Source organism: Leptopilina heterotoma, unplaced genomic scaffold, assembly GCF_015476425.1.
Source record: "Leptopilina heterotoma isolate Lh14 unplaced genomic scaffold, ASM1547642v1 Lhet_47, whole genome shotgun sequence".
Classification (NCBI taxonomy): Eukaryota; Metazoa; Arthropoda; class Insecta; order Hymenoptera; family Figitidae; genus Leptopilina; species Leptopilina heterotoma.
This window is the reverse complement of record NW_025111098.1, coordinates 2,370,633-2,374,996: the sequence shown is the minus strand read 5'-3', so window position 1 is coordinate 2,374,996 and position 4,364 is coordinate 2,370,633.

Below are 4,364 nucleotides of genomic sequence, written 5' to 3'. Positions count from 1 at the left end.
TTTTGAAAAAATTACAGTAACAATATTCTTATAATAATAAAATAATGATTTTGTCAGTCGGTAATCTTTATGTTTTATAATAATATTCTTATGAGTTGTTCAATTTGAAAAGGTTTGAATTTGAAATTTTTGAACATCTTAATTCCAATGAAAAAGAAATGATTAAATATTTAAAACTATTGATGTTTTTGAATAACTTTACTTTTAAAGAAATTTGTATATAAATTTAGTAATACATTTTTTTGAGTATCTAATAATTTTTAAAGTGAATCAGAATATTCTTTAGGGTCAGGGAAAAAGTGAAAGTTGTGTTTGGAAATCAGGGAAAAGTGAGGGAAAAATAAAGTTAAATTTTTGTATGGCAACCCTGTATAAATAAATTATATTTTTATCTTTATTTAACCAATTTTTATGGTCCCCTAAAAGTCCCCTATTTTTTAATTTTCAGTCCCCTATTTCCCCTAAAATACTTTTAGGGGCACTGTGAAGCCTGTAAACATCTTCTAGAAACTTTTAATGAAGTACACTAATTTTATCCTTTTTAGTGCAAATAAACATTCTTAACAGCCAGACAACCAGGGCGGTGAATAATATGATGTTGAGTAATGTTTGGATCAAGCTAGTGCCAGAAGAGTTTTTTACACGGGTTGTTATTAGTTGACTTTTGTGACTGAATGCGTAAGTAAACATAATTTACATTACATCTACTTTTCTACTACAGAAAAGTGTTTTGCTGGAAACTATATTTAACATCTAGCGAAAGAAGGGACAGGTTTACTACACCAGGATAGATGTGCAAATTCTGTTCAAACTCATGCTTTGCATTTCTCTACGTGATGCATGTTACAAATTACTTAAATTATGTAAAAATATTACTTGTGAATACTCCAGACAATATTTTATGCAATTATTTCCGACTATGAAGGGAGCGCCAGAATTGCACCAAGTGTAAGTTACCATATATCTGTAAAATTCGGGCAGCATTTGCGAAAATACGTCTATGAAAGCGATGGAATTGCTTAGAAGCAGCAATTTCTTAGCAAGCACTTTCCTAGTTTGCATCTGGTATTTCCACATTTATCGTAGGGTATGCATTAAGATGATCCAAAAATGTACAAGAGGGACAAAAATTTAAACTTTTTTCTCTCAATCTCTAGGATTTCAGTGTAATAAATGTAAATTTATAACATTTCTATTTTACGTTAGCCGCCTTTTTATCTAAAAAATACAAAAATGAAATTCCCTTCAAAGAAATAATTTTACATCCATAAGTAAGTTTTTTAAGGCATTTGTACTTAATGTTAAAAAAATCAAATAAAAATTGGGATAATAGATGAAAATAATTAAATAATTTGTTTCTAAATAAAGTTCTGTTACTAAATAAATAGAAAAACTTTACTCCAATATTTCTTGGATATCCTCAGCATTTAAACTCAAGTTGATACACTGCGCCAACGTCGTCTTAAGAAGGCTCGTTGTCTACGAAGATATATAAGGCGAAATATCCGCCCGTCCAGACACTAGCTGAAGTAATTCAAGTAGAGCCCGTTTGGTCCAGGAATTGCGTTGCATTAAACTCCTTGCGGAACTTAGCGAAAGTTAGATATTCACAGAGCACAACAATGAGCCGATAAATATCTTTATTAGTCATAGACGTTCTTTTGAGTATGAAAATGAAGACACTGAATTATGCATTAAAAAGAATAGCATTTTTAAAAGAAATTTAGTCATTTGCAAAAGTTGCCAAGAAAATTTGGTGTTTAAAGAAAATTTTAAAATTAAATTTAATAATTATTTTAAATAATTTCTTTTCTAACCCTAAAAAAAATACATAAATATAACCTACTTATTGATTGATGCCTCGTGATTTGCATTAATATTCATTGTCGCAATAAAAAAGAATAATGTGTTACTAAACTCTCATTTAAGTAGTAAGCTGCAAAGAAGAACATATTTTCCTAATTGTCTTTTATCTTTGTTTAGACATACTATTTAGACAAAAATTACATAAACAGAAATTTTACTGTCTGGCGTCAAGTAACTAAAAAGTTAAAGTGTAGCAAATCTTTGAGAATGTTCGTCCATTAAAAGATTTGTAAGTGTAATGCGTTAAAAAATCCATTATCCTACTTATGTAAAATTAAGATATTCGTTTCACCATTTTCAATGTACTTAGGCCCTTGCCAAATAAAACCTTTCTCTCGTGCAACTTCGGGAAAGGCTTGGTCATCAGCAGGATTGGGATAATTGTTGTCTTAATTGTGAGGCTGTGCTTATATACACACTAAAAGTAAATTGGCGATATCCTACTCACGGTAATGCAGGAATTATTTCAACAGTTTTTCCGTGCATCTTAAGATAAAAGGCTTAAGTACGAAATACTAGTTTTCTCACTAATGATTAAATATAATCTATTTCTTAACATACAACTTATATTTTAGAATACGAATGCAAATATTTTTTCATATTGATTGTAGTATTTCGATATAAATAATAAAGTTACATTTTAATCGAAAAGCTATAGTGAATTGATAATAGATGTAGCACTTTATAATACGACATTTGGAATTCTAGATCAAAAAACTGATTGTATAATGTCTTTGTAATATTCTAATTGATACTTTTCAATGCCTAATAGGTTTTAGAAATAAATTAGTTCTTTTTCAGTAAACACCCTTTAAAGCATAAAACCGGAAAATTTAGCTATGAACTTGAATGAACAACGTCACCTTAATGGATGACTGACTGTCTGTGCTATATATTATTAGGGTGGCAATTTCCCATGCAACTTGTACAAAAAATTCAGATTCTAGTACCACATTTTTAATTTAAAAACTACTGTATGTATTATTACACTATATTTCTATTGTCTTTTCCTCCTCTGTTTTTATAAAAATGATATATTCTCGAGCATATTTTTACAGGAAAAATCAATAAACATTTTATTTCTTCCTTTTTAATTAATGAAAAAATAGAACGGAAAACAATACATCATTATTTCAATTAAATGGGCGAAAATTAATCATTATAGAGGAAAAAACTACTTATTTATTTTAGGAAACACAATATTAAAAGTGAATGATTTCGAAAATGATGAAATCAAATGATAAAAAAAACTATATGATTGGAATTTGGTGAAAAATATTTACAAACTACATCAGGTAGAACGTGAAACTTTTTGTAAAATCTAAATATTGTTTAAAACCAAAGAAGTTTAAAGTATGAAAATTTTTGAAAAATCTAAAAACTGTTTAGGGACAAAGGAGTTTAAATCTGTTTAAAATAAAGAATACGATACTAGAAATAAATTCCCTCCTATTCCCCATGGAAATCTGTAAGTTTCGTAGTTGTATATTGGTATAACAGATGAACAGTGACACTGAGGGTAAATAATGCATCACGCGACATTATCACAATGAGTTACAACCGTAAACTTCAAATATGTAAGGGTAGATTCTCATCTCATGTTAAAAATGTAAAATGAAGGATTACTCTGAGGTCAGAAGGTCAATTAAGAGGGCCAAATCTCTTACGATTTGCAAACGAGTTGGGAGGAACAAGAAGAAACATGTTCTGTTTTGTTTGGTGACAATTATTGTAGTACTCTTCAAAAAATTAAAGTTTTTGCATGCGGATTGATTCTTACTGTTGAAAAAGCCTTTTGAATTTTTTGGGGGTCATTTGCGAATTACTCGAATTTTTATTCTTAAATGGGGTACGAAGAAGGTTCATTAAAAATTTTAAATCAATTTAAAATTTTTTTAATTAATGCATAGGGGCAAGTAAATGTAATATGATTATGAAATAAGGTAGGTGAATGCAATGGGTAAAGTAGATTTGTGTAATATTGAAAAGTTGCAGACTGATCAAGAGAGGGCGGCAGAGGGTTGATGTTATGAAGGGTTGACAAAGTGAGAGAAAAAAAGATCAATTTTTAAGGAAGGTAGTAACGTGAAGCGATACAAGCAGATCGCCAGTTTCAAGTTGTTTAGAGTGGAGTGTTATAAAACTCATGCATTGACATTTTTTATGGCGATTCATGAATACTTATACTACCTCAAAAACATTCATTTTATATTTTGATTAATTTTAACTCATTGTCAAAATATCTATTAATTTTTATATATATTAATTATGAATTACATGGATTTAATTTAAAGTAGGCTGCTCATTAGTAAGACCCAAAAATGCACAAGAAAATAGTTTTAGAATTTTCTTGCTTTATTATTCAAACAATAGTAATCAGTAATATGTTTAAACCATTATTTTTAATACTTTTTAATAATTTTACTGGCGAAGGTATTCAACAAGATATTGTAAGATTGATAGAAAACACTGCGCGAGTTCATAGCTTTGTTTTAGAA